The following is an 18,994-nucleotide window of genomic DNA, read 5'->3' as shown; positions in this document are numbered from 1 at the left end:
TTCTATGAGCATTTATTGTTATACTTACGACTAATGAGCAATCAATACCATTTATAAAAAATCAACTAATTAAATACCTACACGAAATTATTGCTTTAAATCCAAGGCATTCATCCGATATTAACAAGTACAAATGTTAAAATTAAGTTACTTTTAACCAAGCTACAAACCGAGTTATTTTTTTAATAGAAGTATCTTCTAATTTATTCAGTTTTAATTTTTTATGTGTCATGTTAAGTTGTTTTTTTTCTTAAAACCACAGATTTAATATATAAATCATATTTTGTAAAAATTAATTTCATAAAAAATAAAATAATAATAATCGGAACTACCAAATATTATTTATGAATAAAATAAATTCTAAATATAATAGTTTTAAATAATAGTTATGATCTATAAATTATAATATAACATATTCATAATATATATATTATAAGTAGAAAAGTTATGGGGATAAGTACTAATAGCAATTTATTTAAAGCGTTAAGATCTCTTTTATACTATTATGATATTATTGGATTTAAAAAAAATATAATTCTAAATGAAAAAAGTAACTGATTTTTAACTGTGTCAAATTACTTAAATTTTCCGGTTATCTTGGAACTTTAAAAACAGGTTTTACAAGTTTAAAAAAAATAAAAGTAACTTTTAACATTAAAATTAACGTAGGTGTAATAACATATGTCGTTGTATATGTTTACTATACATATATCAATATATTATATTGACCTTATACCTATAATATATAATCTTACAGAAATATCATCCATTACAAAAATTTAGATAATAATATTTTTGAGGGCGTGACATGTCGGTTTTATATTTTATTATTATTTGACTTATTATTCGACTTAGAAAAAAAAAAATGGAAAATTGAAATGATGTTTAAATTATTTTGAGGAAATATTAAGACAAATCGGTATGTCATTCCCTTAAAAATATTATTCTTCGTCGATTTTAGGTAATTGTTTTTTAGGTTATTCTAAAACATATAAAAAATGATTCTGCGTAAACGCGTTTCGTTTTGTCTATGATGAACAACTACTTGTGATGAACCTTATATTTTAATTCAAATTTTTTGACCAAGCAAAACATATTTAATAAACATTAATTTTAAAACGTATATAAGTCGAAAATGGTTTATGCCAAAAAATAACAGAAAAAGAGTTAACATATTTTGAAAAATTGGTGGTACATATAAAAATTCTGTGAAAATGCCAAGTACCAATTTATGATTATTTTGTATTATTGAGTTACACCAAAAACAAAATCGATTTTGTTGAAAAGTGGTTTTGAAAACTAATGGTAATTTTTTACTTTTGACTCCTCCAAAGTACCAAATATTTTCCAGCCGCAAAATATGCTGAATAGAAAATAGAAGTATTTTTACTGCTCCAAAGCCAGGGCAAGTTGATGATAATTTTTAATTGAGGTAATATAAGTTGATAAAAAACATTTAAAAAAGATTAAAGTTAATAGTTATCCTATTTTTCTTTTTAACTCAGTCAATTTAAATGTTTTATGGAAACTAACAACATTAACTTAAGCTGTCTTTTTTTTTGTTTTTCTAATACCTACATAAAAAAAAAAGTTATTCAAATATGGTAAGTGGATGTTGCTCTGCTGTACCTGCAGTAGGTTACAAGTGTGGGTCATCACAGCTGTAATGGACAGTGTTAAATTTGAATTCAATGATATAAAATTATTGTACACCAAAAACGATTCTGAGCAAAGACGTTCTATTAGCCTATATTACTTGATATATTTGATGATATTATTATGATTAAAGGAATTTATTTTACTGTTAGGAATGAGCACTACAGCAGGTTAAATTCATTTTTGCCAAATAAATTACATTTAAAAAGTCATTTTGTGCATAAAATATAATAATATACTCTAAAAGTTTCAAGTAGGTTCCCACGAATAATATTTTTAAATTACAACAAATATTCAATAATTAATTTCGTTCATAAATTAAAATGTTTGTAAAAAATAACTGTGTTTTTAATTTTTTTAGATTTTTCTAAAAAAATCAATGAAGTTATTTTTATTGAACAATTTGGGTTAACGGAACAACATTCCTATTTTATTAGATTTGTATGCAATATGCATCATCAATAATAATTTTATTATAGGTACCAATTTATTATTTAATTATTTGTAAATTAACGTAACTTCAATTTGACTAAAAGTAAATCATTATTTATTAAATTTATACCAATAAATATTAAGATAATGAAAACTATTTTAACTTTTTAACTCATTTATGTCCAGGCTTGCCACAAGGTGACATATGTTATGCCTGCAAACAAAAACAAATACACACATCTTTGTAAAATAATTATATTCATCGCTTCACTCTTAATCTTAAACGAGAGTACAAATCAATGAATCGAACTGTACACTGTGAATGATTTAAATATTACTATAAATTATTTGAAATCAACGATAAAGTTAAGATGTTATGAAATAAGAGACCTATACGCAGATATTATTATTATTATAATAATAATGACGGTGGTTGGTAAAATAAATGGGCCCGAAATTATAATGCTGGCTGTATAAGAATATAATATGATAAACGTAGATACTCCCTGGCTTGAAATAACTGACGTGGTAACCGTTGTCTTGGGGATTTTTCGTGTAAGTCGTCGGACAATATTAAAATCCATGTCATTCATAGTTCAGACGTCTACAATAACACTAAGAGCGACTATTTTGAGACAAACGGGAGCCGACGAAAACGAATTTGTCCGTAATATATGAGGAAAAGAAGAAAGTATCGCTATTACAGTTGACACCAGTGTGGACTGTCGTGGTTGAGGTGTCGTCATTCAAGTCGTTTGTCTGCTGTTTGCCAATCGACAGCGACGTACCGTCCGCGTTTTGCGGCAAGTCTAAAACTCCGAAAATCCAAAGCTGCAGTCACCGCGAGGACGAAGAGGAACCGGAAGGAGACGCCGCCGCTGTGTCGGCCACGTTAAGGTTAAGGTAGGGTTATTATGGTTGCATCCAAAAACCACACACTTATGATTTCTACCCCAAAAACCGCTAACTTTATCGGTTCGCTGTACCAAAATACAGGTTACTGTTTTTAGTGCCACATGACAGAATAGATCAAATTATTCATAGAAATAAAGGGGCAAAGTGTTGAGTACTTGATGATTTGAAGTACACAAAATGTATAGTGCAAAATGCATAATATAATAATGGAAATGTTATGAAGAATTTAAAAAAAAATCTTAACCTAATTATTAACATGTTACATTTTACATTTTTACATTATTGTTTTTAAATTTAAATAAAGTTGGCAATCGATTTCAGACAATAAAACGTAGAAAGTTTTACATTTTTACAGTTTTCAACAATTAATGTCTTGAATCGTTGAATATATAAATAATTGTAAATATCTTTTTTAACAAATATATATAGATAGTAGATACTAAATATTATTTTGGATTTTGCCTACAACAATTTTAAAAAGAGTAAAGTTTAACCTATTAAATGTGTGTGGTTTATAACCTGTACCAAAACTGTGGGGTAATTATGTCCTGAATTATGTCACAAGTGTGTGGCTTTTAGAGTCAATGGACTTCCCGGTGGAAGTTAAACAGAATTGTCTCTGTTTTGAGCATGTCCAGCCCTAGTCTCCTGACAAACTTCGAACATTACAATTTTTTGTCCCATTTTTAGTAGATGTAGTCCCTTTATTTTCATATTCATATTTTTTTATTGATAATTTAAAACATGATATATTAATAAAATTATTTAGTTATTTAATTATATAGTGTTAGGCACGTTCTATAACTTTTAGATTTCCAGTCATGTGTCTTTCTATATTAAAACCTACCTTTATACCTTGTCTCCACAACAAGCCTAGCTTACGGAGACAATCATTTATATATAATGCCAAATTATAATAAGTATAAATATTTGTAATAATTTACATGTATGTATACATTTCTATTTTACATGAAAACAAATAAATAATAATAATAATAATAAATCATCAAATAGAATATGAAAAAAGAAGGCGGAAGTCTGCTCTACCAAACTTGTAGGATAAATTAAATTTACATTTTTTTTTTGTCATTATATAAGCCATTCAATAATGGACTACCACGTCTTATCCATACACCAACTAAATCAACAACCTAACATCTTTTGTTATTTCCTTGAGACAAAATTTGAAATATACATGTTACAGTATTTATCAATCCACCGAGTTCGTTGGCATTCCGTATTCGTGTTGTATACCATAATGTATATTTTAATAAATTAATATAAAATTATAAATATAGTATTCAATGTAGTATCATCAGACGAATTGCCATCCACCAGAAGAGCAGTCACTTGAGTTATAGTTACAACTCGTTTAAATCTTCAATAGTTATTTTATTTGGAAGTTGCCCATAAAAATCCACAAATGTGTATACCTATAGGATAAAATATGTAGTTATTAAATTTAATAATTTAAAAAATAATGTTCAAAAAAGGATTACAACTAACTTTGTCGATTTACTATTTTTGTCGTTAATATTGTGTTGCCCTCTTTTCATGTCTTCTTATCATTCTTCTTTGCAAGTCTCTTGACATCGATGATGTTAGGTACAGCGGTTTAAATTTTCCTCCTGGAAATTGTGTTTGGTATGGTCTTATGTCATCGTGTTTAAATAGAAATTCATTACAACCAAACTTGGAGTAAGGAAAAATTATGTATGCGTCATAGTTAACGCAAGGTACAACGGTTTGAATTTTCCTCCTGGGAATTGTGTTTGGTATGGTCTTATGTCATTGTGTTTAAATAGAAATTCATTACAACCAAACTTGGAGTAAGGAAAAATTATGTATGCGTCATAGTTAACGCAAGGTACAACGGTTTAAATTTTCCTCCTGGGAATTGTGTTTGGTATGGTCTTATGTCATCGTGTTTAAATAGAAATTCAATACAACCAAACTTGGAGTATGGAAAAATGATGTACCCGTTATCTTCTGTAACTGACTTAATGATCCCAGCCACACATCGTTCTTCTTCTCCTTGTACTTTTGTGTTTACAATATCATCTACTTGGTATATTGTGCAGGCCGATAGTTAATTCGGTACATCGAACCTTATTTATTCTGCAGATACAATAGACCATCTGACTGGTTCATCGAATCATGCACCACGAATAACTGAAATAATTTTTTCCGTGTTTTCCAGTAAAAATCTTAATATACAATTAAATATTAATATAAATGAGTATCAAGCCTTTGGGAAAAAAAAATAATAAGCTACAGTTGTCATATGACGAGCGTCACGAAGTGGAGTATTAAGAGTAATACAATTTTGGACATCCGCTATATTTTTATGAATGCCAACAATTATTTTTAAATGTTTCCTATTGGCATGGTATATAATAATTGATATATATTTTTATATTTTGTAGTTTTATTTAAATATGTCGTAGGAATAATAATAATTTTAGGTTTTCATTTCAATCGAATAGTAACCAAAATAAATAAAAAATTATATGCGTATAAAAAGTTAATGGACCTTGTCTTCGAAGTTAAAGATCAATAAAAAAAATGTTTAGGTTTTCGCTATTCATATTACAATATATAGCGCAAAATCAGAAAATAATACATTTAATGACAAAAATCGATATTCGATAATATTTAATAAAAGTTTCATTATTTAAATAAAGCCCAAATATATGATTCTCGTTGTACTGTAAAAAAATTCACCGAGAACCAAATTTGGGTTTCATGGCAACATTGAAAAATTAGTCAATCCCCGCGTCGTAACGAGACGTATTTATCAAGATGACAAGTGCGTATATTCGGCTACGTGTTCCAGCTATATTTTAATAATTATTTTAATTGTCGCAACGAGGAATATTCATAATTATTGAGATGACAAGTGCGTATAGTCGGCTACGTGTTTCAGCTATAATAATAAAATTATTTTTAATATAATCAACGTATGTAAACGTCTCGTTGCGTCATGCTGACCGTCTATTATTTTATTTATTATAAGGATTTTCCTTGGATTTACTGCTTTACTTTAAAAATAAACAAAGAAATCGGTCGAATGCTACTATAAGGACATGCATGTAGTTTTGATCAGTATCCCGCCAAGAATATCTCTGTACTTAAAGGAAATGCAAGCCCAAAAATCCCATAAATTGTTTTTATAATATTGTAGTTTACTTATAAATAAATATAATAATATGATCACATTTTTTTATAATAGTAATTTGCATTAAATTGTATGTTATTTTAACATTCACTTAAAATTGATCAATTTATCATAAACATTATTATACCTAAACCTGCTATAAGGAATTTCATTGTGTTTGATTTATCAAACATAAATAAAATTCTAAAATGTGTGAACAAAATTAATTTTTGTATATAAGTAGAATATGTTCTAAAATTGAAGGTTAGGGAATGGGGACCACTGATTTAAATTGTATAATTTACGAACTACCACCTGAAGATATTAATGGAAAAAAATTAATTTAATGCTAAAAGTTTATTAAACACATAAATCGTGTTTTTTACAATAGTAGGTACCTACCTAAACGGTATATTTATTAAAGGAAAACCGTTATTGTAAATTACTGTTGAAAATTGAAACTGAACTCAAAAAATATTTAGATGAATTTGAAATGTTTATTATTCAAATGTATAATACTTTATACCAATTTCCTTAACAATATATATATATTGAACAATTTAGTAAAACGGTTAAATTTAAGTATAATTTTTCAAAAGTTCAAAATCTATTTACCATTATATATACAACATAACCAGCAAATACAAAAAAAATTAATAAAATAATATGTCATTTTTACCATGACAGTATAATAAATACTTAAAAAGAAATATTTTTTATCTTTCTAAGTGAGAAAATTAAAGAAGTCGAAAATGTGTGAACGTTTGAAAATATCAATCAAATAATGTATGAATTTATTTTATACAAACAGCTCGATGAGCCGAAAGTTAATTAACTCGTTTTAAATTCTGTATTTAGCCACAGAATATTGTAAAGATAAATTATTGATATGGAAAAACAATACATTTTTAATTTTAAAAATACTACTTTTGGCCGCCTACTTTTGACCGTCTATTATACCACTGTGGCTCTCCTAGGTTTAATCTGTACAACTGCAATCGAGCCAGAATCGGCCAGTGATTTTGAATACCCCGGAAGTCAGTAGTCAACTATCTTAAGTCATTGGCCGTAAACGGCTAGTGACAAATTATGCTCATGCCCTACTCGTGTTCAGCGTTGTCACAACAAAAGTATAAAATCTTAGAATTTTTCGTATAATAGGTACTTAATAAGTCTAATAAGTACTTTAGATAAACATAGTTTTTCAAAAAAAAAAAATAACTCAATTTAAAAAATAAATATAAATCGTAGATTAAAATAAATGTAATGTCAATTGTTATTTATATGTGTTTCTCTTATGCCGTGGCAGATCTAATATCCGGGTAACCTGGACATGTCCAAAATTGGAAAAAGTATACTGACCGATCTCAAGTAAAAAAAATAATAACAAATTCAAATCAGTTCTAAAAAGTATTATCGTATTGCTAGGTCGATAAATAAATAAAAAAAGTGTCTAGTGTAGAATTAATTGTAGAATATATATATAGGTATATACCTCTGTGATAATTTTTCATTGGACCACCAGGTGACCGAGAAGACGAGAATGAAAATTGAAAATTTCGAAAAATGAAAATTCTCGTTAGGTTAGGTCAGGCTAACCTAACCTACGAACTGTTTGCCGGGAAACCCGTGAGAGATAGAACGTAATTCGTGAGACATAAAATTAATTCAAATAACAAGCTACACATGTTGTATGCATTTGATTTTTCGAAAAACCGCTATTAAGGATTTTTAAACCGTCGTATTTAGATCGAACGATTTTGAAAACCCAAAATTTGAAATAATAAGTTTTTTGAAAAATGAAAAACAGAGTCTGGTGTAGAATAATTGTAGAATATTATAACCTCTGTAATAATTTTTCGTTGGAAATCTAGATGACCGAGAAAATGCGAATGAAAGTTGAAAATTTCGAAAACTGAAAATTCTCGTTTACGAACTGTTTGCCGGGAAAACTGTGAGAGATAGGACGAAAATCGAAAGACATAAAATTGATCGCCATACCTAAGTATATAAGTTGTATGCATTTGATTTTGCAAAAAACCGTTATTAAGGATTTTTAAAATTTACTTAGATCGAACGATTTTGAAAACCCAAAATTTGAAATAACGTCAAAACATAGTCTGGTGTAGAATAATTGTAGAATATTATAACCTCTGTAATAATTTTTCGTTAGACCACCAACTGACCGAGAAAACGCCAATGTAAAATGAAAATTTTCGTTTACGACATTCAAAAATCACTAAAAAAAAAGTTAGTTTTAACCGATATATAGGTACTGAGGTAATTTTCGTGTATCAGTGAGTGAAACACCATGAAACTATGTATTTTTTTTTTGTTTTGAAAAAAGTCACTCAAACCCTTGGAAGTTTGATTATCATAAAAACGATTTCACATTGGTTAAATTTAAGACGTTTTCATAATTGTATTCAACTATTGTTTTTATTATAGAGCAGACTAAAATACCATGCAGCAAAATTGTATTAAATTTATATTGTCATACATTCTAATAATGAAAAATATATTATTCATTTTTTTGAACTTAAGTTAATTGAGTAGATGGTAAAACGCAGTCATTTGAATTACATTATCATGATATCTTTTTTCATTTTATTAACTTTTATCTTTTAATAAGAAAATATTACGCAAGCTGATATTTCAACAATTATTTACACACTATTGATTATATAAAAAAAATACTCCTTATAGTACATAGCACATACACAGTTACATTTCAAATCTTACAGGATTCTAACTTTTGAGCATTAATGTCTAGTACCTATGCTAAAAATAATATTTACAGAAAAATAATTATTGTAAATATATTATTGTAAGACCTTATAAATCATTTTTTTTTATTTTGAGAATAATTTAGAAAACACAAATAACTAAAATGTTTTTATTATTATTTTTCAGTATAGGATATTTACAATGTCAACACTTTCAATAATTTTCGTATGAAGGAAAGTCGAATAATTAAATCAATGATTGAACTGTAGTAGGTTTTAATCATGTTTCAGAAGTTTCTTCCAGAATTGATATTGTAGTTTGCCTTACGTAAGACATTATCAATAAATATTAATATTCTTAATAATCATAATATTATATGATTATACAGTAAGACTCGTTTTTATCAATCATTTATGTACAAATAAATTTAATATACGTATTTACTCTAGATATTATTAAACTTTTAGTTTTTTATATATTTTAATATTGTTTAATATATAGGCATCAACAGCAATATTAATGAGCCATCATTCGAGTGGTATAAACATATTTTGCTGGTAATAACATACAAATTATGCTCAGTAAAAAATGTTTGCTACTCTTAATAATTATTTATGTTATAGTAATAAACTGCATTTTTTCATAACATTTGATGTATTAATATTGTAAAAACATCGCAAAACTAATTATAAATAATATACATCTGAGGATACCATCAACGGTTAGTATAACACTTAGTGACATTGAATTTAAAAACTAGACCTAGGGTTTATACTACCGATTAATGGTAACTGCAACATTCGCAACAGGTATATTATTTGATTTTCCTTCATCAACACCTAGATTGTATTTTTATTTTACATTCTATGAATTAAATTTCAATACCCTTAAATGCATAATAAGCTGTTGTTCAAACCGAAATTTATTTTTTAACTTGTACCTACATTGTAATATTCTTGAATTAGAAACATTTTATTACTGTGTACCTAAATGTCTTGAAATTTAAATAATATTTCTAAAAATTTAAAATAGATGTCATTTAATTTTTAGATTTGTATTAACTTTATTATTGTATAATACATGGGCAAGCAGAGCAGTATTAATGATTAATCATTCGTGTGTCATAAACATTTCAAAATACTTGTCATTGATAAATCGACTGTAGGAAAATTTAATATTTGTGAAACATTCCTCTTTGGAAGACATAGTTGACTTTGGCCTTTTTGTGGAGACCTAAAGAAGCTAGGTATTTCCTACGGTATTTCATAAAAAAATCCTCAATTTTTTTCTCAATTTCTCAAAGTATTCAAACATTAAACAGTATTATAATAGTTTTATTACTTTATCGTATCTATGTATATTATTATATATAGAAACACAATATTTTCTTGATTGTAATATACCATTGTATATTGTAATATTTATTTTACAATTTTTCTTTGTCATTAAATATGGATTCCGTTATATGTTATAATCTTCATTATGTTATGTTCTTATTATTATTCATCTTGCTAAACATTTGGGTAGTTTTTTACTGTGTAAGTGTTGTATTTGAAAAATCACACAGCTGATGAAAAAAAAACCATCGAACCAATTATATTTTATACATTTTAATATAATATACTTGCAATGTATTAATGGGTCATTTAGCGTAACGGATGTATTATATGTATTTATTGTAACTAATGAAATGTATTATTGTGCTTCAAATAATTCGTAACTTCATGATTTTAAATTTAAATCGTTTTGGGATTATGTGTTCTTCTTTGTTAAAAAAAATATAAGATTAAATTAGTTTGATTTTATGTAAATATATAGTAAATATTTAAAAGTAAATCATTTTCATAATATATACTAATTCGTTTTTCATAATTGGTAATTTATTTAAATTTCTACTAACCAAATATTTTATTTTGTTGACTTTTCTATCGTTTAACACTCAATTATTTAAAATGTATACATTTTTATGAAAAAAAAATTTTACACGGAGTTTAGCCATTAAAAAAATTACTTACTTTCTTGAATGACAAAATAAGATTTAATTTCATATTTTAAAGCAGAGAGTTTTTATCAATAATTTTAAATGCTTTTATGTTATAGCTCATAAGCTACTCGTCCAACACTCAATTATTCTGATTAATGTACTGAGAAAAATATGCCGCTTTGGAATATGAAAATAAAACTAATGTTGTCAATCAAAATAGTAAGAACTACAACTGCTAACAGGTATAACAATGAATGTTAAACAACTGACTTTTTATCATTGATATTGCAGATATTCTAGTTTATTTATAACAGGTGATTAATTTAGTAGTTTGTTTCGAAAAGTATACTTTGCAACACTTAAGCAGTTGATAATTTTATATTTAACGTTTTTAGACTTAAGTCCTCAAACAACTAAGTTAATTTTATAGTTTTTGCGCGTACATCTATAATATTTATTATATAGAAACTTGAAGCTTCAATTTTATAAACGACATCAAACTTTTAAATATTTAATTTTTTTTTCTTAAAACTTGGATCTTAATAAGTTAAAACTAACGATTTTGGATTAAGTTTTATCTATCTACTTATTAAAATTCATAAGAAAATTTTTGAAATCTTCAGCTATATGAAAGAAAACATCTCACCAACAATACTTTCTACTAGCTTATCGGACAGTGAATCATAAATATATAAATGTAAATATTTTGCTCCCCCCTTGACAAATGTCTACGGATGCTCTTGATACATACATTCTATATATATATATATATTTGTGTTTAAGACGAATTTATTAGTAGGAATTTTCACTTCCATCTATCGTCCCAAGACAGTATTTTTCTATTATTATACATAACTTGTGATGAAAGTTTACAATTGTGTGTTATATATGAAGTATAGTTGGTTGTTTTTTGAGTTTGCGAAACAAACGATTAAATCATCTCGATTGATTTCAATTTCACCACGTACACAACAGAGTTGTATCTGTGGGAGTACTCTTAGTCTGTCGATTTTTGTTAATAGTTCTAAGGTAAAAGTTTTTTTTAACTTTTCGAAAAATAATTTAAATGCATTGCAAAAGAGGTATGATCAAAATCATAATATGAAATAAGTACATTTATATTTATTTATTTTATTTATTTATTTTATTTCATATACACAAGAATACTGGGCCCCTCTGAGATGACATATGTGTTAAAAACTAGATTTTTCTTCAATAAAAACTACAAATTAAAAAAAAACATCTATAGACCTTGATTGGATGTATTATAGATTCATGATCACTATTTATACAATATATAAGTACTAGGTAGTATCAAAAAATCAACTATTGATACATTTAAAATACAAATATAATTTGCCATCATGTCCCAAATACGGCACCTCTATTCGAATTTTTACAAGTACTATCTTACGACAGCGAATACTATTATTACTATATTTTATATTCTATTAATTTAACCAAGCGTTGTCACTTATAAAAACAGTAAAAAGTGCAGAAAAATTGTATAGCTGAAATGTTCACAGTTGGTCGGAAAATATATTACCGATTAAAAGATTAGACGATTTTACTATTGTAATATTATTATTGTCATAGTGGTGGGTTTTTAAACTAATAACAATATAAAATATCCTAAAGTGACGCACAGTCTCCGCTCAGAATCGTTTTTTTTGTATACAATGATCAATCAAAACAAAATTCAAAGTTGAGGTTAAGTTAATTTAAATGTATGTATAGGTATATAAATATTAAAATATGTGTACTAATACATAAAAATAAACACATTTAAAATTTAAACTATATAATATAGCTTGATTAAATTTAATATTTAAAATGTGTTGCGTCTTCTAAGTCATTATTATTTCATATTTTACGTCTGTGTAGATAATTGTATGCATGGTCTTTTTAAGTGTGTAAGTGTGTTAATATTTACTCTATGAAGCTACAGACTGCAACACTGAATTGAATATGAATAACTTTACCGAACCTACGTTAGTAATCCATATTCAATATTGTCTATACTTGTCATTATTTTCTGCCAACAGAACAAGATTTTTTTCTTTCGAAGGACTACCTATTCAAAATACCTTTTCAGAGTTCTGAGTACAAATTTTATAGGTTTAAACGTCGATGGTAGTATACACTTTCAGAATAAACTTTTTGGTTGTATTCATTTTATTTCACTCAACATGATTATAACTCTAAGAGTATTGAACGTAGCTTTTTATATATTAAACTGCAGTGTTGGAATTATAACAATATTAATTTTCTAAAAGCCCTGTATTTCTTACTCGTTCCTTGAGTTCGTTCATTCATTAAAATATAGAATCCATAACATGGATTTATAAGTATTGTATCCATATTCTTGAAACTCACAAACGTGATTTTAAATGACCTTTTTCAATATGATATCAAATGAATTGAACTGCAGTGAGTGGCAGTGGCGTGACCAGAAAAGTTCAATGGAGGGTGTTTGGATGTTATAAGTCAGGGGTGGGCAACTGGTGGCTAGAGGGCTTTTTTTATGTGACCCGCGCTTCATTTTCAAATCGCATCATACAATTTTAAAGAGTATCGTCTATACTCTATAATCTAAAATGTAATGCTCTATATTCTATATTATCGTTGTAATAATTGTTATCTGGTATTGCATACCATGAGCTCATGAGCCTCGTTAAACGTAAAAATGTCATAATATAAGTTATACTAGGTATATTATACACACGTATGTATACGTAAGAAGATTTTGACGCAATGTCATTAGAAGCCGCACATGCTCAAAACTCACACTAAACGACTAAACAAATAACTATTTATATTTAATTTAATAATTTTAATATCCCTTTTTATATTAACTACGAGCATTACTTTATAAACAAAATAAATGCTAATTAAAATGTATATTTTGAATGATCTTTTTTTTTGCTTTCTATGTTCTGGCCCACTAGATATTAATTTTTTTAAAATTAGCCCTCAAGTTAGAGTTGCCCATCCTTTGTTTAAGTCATAGTCATGGTTTTGTTTTTATAGCACTTGAAATTCGAAAAATTACGTGCTTTATTATTACTTAATTTATCGCTAAATATGTAAATTGCATGTATCGAGACGTTTAATAGAAAGTAAAACATAATATTTTACAATATAATATTTAAGTGCATTATATATATAATAGAATATAGTATAATATACATTGTATATATATTCTTATATTGTGTAATGTGTGGTGTCCATAATACATAGAATAAAATAGCACCTCCATAGCATAGGTATTGTAAACATTTCATGGAGAGTTGTAACACCGCATGATATATTTTTCGACGTGTTTCCAAGGAATCGGGAGAAATCGCTCTGCAAACGATCATTGGTGAGAGCAGGGGGTTGGTGTTGAGTCGACGCTATCGTCCCTTCTTCTCAACACATCTTCCACGCACAATACACAGCGCACTCCCACTCTTTCTAGTCAGTAAAACATCGTGTTTTGAACCTTAAGGACCCAGTCATGCGGACGTTTAGAGGTGAGTTGTTCGATATAATTTGAATTCAAAACCATGCTGCAGGTAATCTTAATAATTATTTTAACTAAAATATTATATCGCATTGTTTATTTATTGTCGTTGTATTGATGTATAAAATAAAAAAATATTTTAAAAATGTAATAAAAACATTTGTCTAGTATAATAACTTATTAATAATAATATACAACTGACGTATCCATCGACATTTAGTAATAGTGAATTTCAAAATTGTGATTGGAGTTTATACTACCAATTGATGGTAACTGCATTTTTGGCAACAGTAATATTATTTGATTTTACGTCATTATTATGAAGTAAGAGCCGAATTTTAGAACATGATGCACTATAGGTATTGAATAGTTTAATGAAGAATTGTAAAACCACATGTTTTCAAATTCGATATATTTCAGATGCATAGAGTGAAAACCCATTGCCAACGATCATTGCCGCCAGCGGGTCGCTAGTGTAGCGTCATCATCCTCCCTTCCCAGTAGTGTGACATTCTACCCGCAATACAAAGCCCACCCACGCTCCTTCGAGTGAGTAAAATATATCGTGATTCGAATCATACAAACCCAGGGTTGCAAACTTTGAGAGAGTTAGGTTAGGTTATATTTTGAATTTACGACAGTGCTGCAGGAAATCCTTGTGGTAATCTTAATAATTCATTATATTTAAACAATAAACCGCATTTCTCATTAATAATTAATTGCCGTTGTATAATTCTATAATATTGTTGCGTATCATAATTATTTAAAGCTGAGGTAACCATTGACTGTTAGTATAACTGTTAGTGACAGTAAATTTAAAAATTGTGTCTAGGGCTTTTTTTTTTTTTATTTAGCCTCGGCAACTATGGCCATTGGCAACAAAGAGTTTAAATTGCTTACATGTTACATATTAAATAGTATTTATTAGTTTGGATTTAAAAATAAATGTTATAACGTATTAACGTGCCCTAATTATGTTGTCCGGGTGGAGCGCTTCCGTTTGTATAGGTTTTATACTACAGATTGATGGTTACTGAACAGTTTTATTATTCGATTTAACTTCATCAAAACCTAGATTGTATTTTATTTTACAAATTATGAATGTGGTATTCAAATGCATAATACATTATTATTCAAACCCAAATTTATTTTTTTAGCTTGTACATTAGAATATTCTTGAATTATAGATACATTTTATTATTATATACCCATACAAAACATAGTGTCAGCTATAAACTGATGTTGTAGTAATAAACCGCATTTTTAAAATAATTTTCGTTGTATTAATATTGTAAAAATATTTGTACATCACAAAAACTAATAAGTAGTTACTAATAATATATGGCAAGGAGACTATCAACTGTTAGTATAAATCTTAGTGACAGTGAATTTAAAAATTGTGTCTATTATTTATGCTACCGATTGATGTTCATTGCAACATTTGCAACAGGTATATCATTTGATTTTACTTCATAAACACCTAGATTGTTTTTTTTTACATAATATTAATTTCATTTAATTACATTTAATTACATTTAAATGCATAGTAAATTGTTATTCAAACACAAATTTTGTTTTTTTTAATTTTGGACATTATAATAATATTGTTTAATTATATACATTTTGTTATTATGTAACGACTTAATATGGTGTCAGTTATGTACTGTCTTGAAAATTCATATAATATATATAAAATAACCATGTACTTAAGATGTAGTTTAAATGTTAGTTTTGTATATATTTTAATAATTTACAATATATAGGCATTAACAGCTGCATTAAATATTAATGAGGCATAATTCGGGGGCCATAACGTTATTTTACTTGTAACATACAAATCATATGCAGTATTGAAGATTTGACACTCTTATGATGCATCATGTAAGCACCGGATTGGTAAAAATTACTCTATAATTTTTTTCCAATTGAAAATATGTGTTGGATTGAAGTAACTAGGATGCGGGTTTTCTATGGTAATAGTTATAAATATTCCAGGATATTTCTGTGTTCTCTAAACATTACCCTGAACATTTTGTAAATACTAAAATGCACTTACGTAGATTAATTATTCTTTTTTTTCCAGAAATATGTTTATTTGTTCGGCAATCTGAGATGATACATTTGTTTTAATTCAATAAAACTCTACTAAAGCCACACAACGTGAACATGCCTTTCAATATCAATGGCTTACGTAAAAGTTGAAAATCCAAAATAAAATATTACTTTAATTGAATTTGTTATGAACTCCTTGAACTATCAACTGATAATATAACACTTAGTGACAGTTCATTAAATAACTGTGTCTAGGGTTTATACTTCCGATTAATGGTCACTGCAAAATTTGCAACCGGTATATCATTTGATTTTACTTCATAAACCCCAAGATTGTATTTTATTTTACTAAACATGAATGTGCAATTTTATGCATACTACATTGTTATTCAAACACAAATTTATTTTTTAAGGTTGTACATTATATTATTCTTGATTTAGAAACATTATATTGTTATATACCTGCAAAGTATGGTGTCAGTTATATGCTGTCTTGCAAATCACATAATGTAGGTAATTAAAATAACAAAATACTATGGATATTATTAAACTTTAGTTTTGTATATATTTTAATATTGTATAATACATGGTCATCAACAGCTGCATTAATGATCCATAATTCGGGTGGCATAAACATATTTTGCTGGTAACATACAAATCATGCTCAGTAAAAAATGTTTGATAGTAATAAACCATATTTTTCAATGATTTTCGTTGTTTAAATATTGTAAAAATATTTGTACTTTGCAAAAACTAATAAGTAATAATATACATCTGAGGAGACTATCAATGGTTGGTATAACTCTTAGTGACATTGAATTTAAAAACTGTAACTTGGATTTATACAGCCTATTGATGGTAACTCCAACTTTTGCAACAGTTATATTATTCGATTTTACTTCATAAACAACTAGATTGTATTTTATTTTATAAATTATGAATGTGCAATTTAAATGCATAATACATTGTTATTTAAACACAAATTTATTTTTTAAGCTTGTACATTTTAATATTCTTTAATTATAGATACATTTTATTATTATATACCTATACAAAATATCGTGCAAGTTATAAACTTTCTTGAAAATCTATGTACTAAATATATTATTTAAATGTTAGTTTTGAATGAATTTTAATATTTTATAATATAATATAGGCTTCAACAGCTGCGTAAATGAGCCATCATTAGAGTGGCATAAACTTACTTTGCTAGTAACATACAAATCATATTCAGTAAGTAGTTTTGTCACTCTTATGATGCATCATGTAAACAACGAATTTGTAAAATTTACTATATAGTTTTTTTCCTATTGAAAATATGTGTTGGATTAGAGGTAACGGAATACAGGTTTCCTATGGTATTAGTTATAACTTATAAATATTCCAAGATATTTCTGTATTCTGTACTCATTACCCTGAATATTTTCAAAATATTCATTCAATATTATTTTGTGAATACTAAAATGCTCTTACGATGTTTATTTATTCCTTTTTTTCCAGAAAAATGTTTATTTGTTCAGCAACCTGAGATCTCTACTTTTGACACACAACATGAACATGCCTTTCAATATCAATGATGGCGAATGTAATAGTTTAAAATATTACTTTAATTTAATTTGTTATAAACTTACTGCTTTTAATATTAATTTTTTTATGTTCGAAGATCTCTTACGTGCCCACCTTAAGGTACATTAGTACCAAAAAAAAACTCGACTCAAACTAAAAGATGATCCTAGTTCTCGAGTAACACTGGACTGAAAAACTGTTGAAGAAATAAATACACTGAAGTAAATATTTTTTACTATTAATATTTTAACTATTACTTATTTTACTAGTAACATACAAATCATAAGCAGTATTGACGTTTTGCCACTCTAATAATGCATCATGTAAGCAACGAATTGGTAAAAATTAATCTATAATAATTATCTTTTATATATAAATATTAGACATTGATAAATCTACAGTCGTTGGGAAATGTACTGTCGACTTTAGCATTTTTTGTGTGCTTGAGAGGAGAGTAGCCCAATATATATTGAATTATCCACCGTGCTGCAAGAAATCCACGAAGTAATCTTAACAAATCTCTATAATTAAATAATAAAACGCATTTTTTAATAATTATTAATGTATTAATGAATAATATTAAAAAACATTTTATACATCATTATAAATTATAAATTATAATATACGGCTGAGGAGACTATCAACTGTTAGTATAAATGTTAGTGACAGTGAATTTAAAACATGTACTAATCGCTTATACTAACGACTGATGGCAACTCCAACTTTTGCAACATGTATATCATTTGATTTTACTTCATAAGCACCTTGATTTTATTTTATTTAACATTATATAAATTTAATTTTATTACATTTAAATGCAAAGGAAATTGTTATTTAAACACAAATTTGTTTTTTAAACTTGTACATATTATTGAATTGGATAAATTTTATAATTATATACCTGCAAAGTATGGCATCAGTTATATACTGTCTTGCAAATCATATAATGTAATTAAAATAACTAAATCCTATAGATATTATTAAACTTTTAGTTTTGTAT

The sequence above is a fragment of the Myzus persicae genome, unplaced genomic scaffold (assembly GCF_001856785.1).
Source record: "Myzus persicae strain clone G006 unplaced genomic scaffold, MPER_G0061.0, whole genome shotgun sequence".
NCBI lineage: Eukaryota > Metazoa > Arthropoda > Insecta > Hemiptera > Aphididae > Myzus > Myzus persicae.
This window is presented reverse-complemented; position numbering follows the sequence as displayed.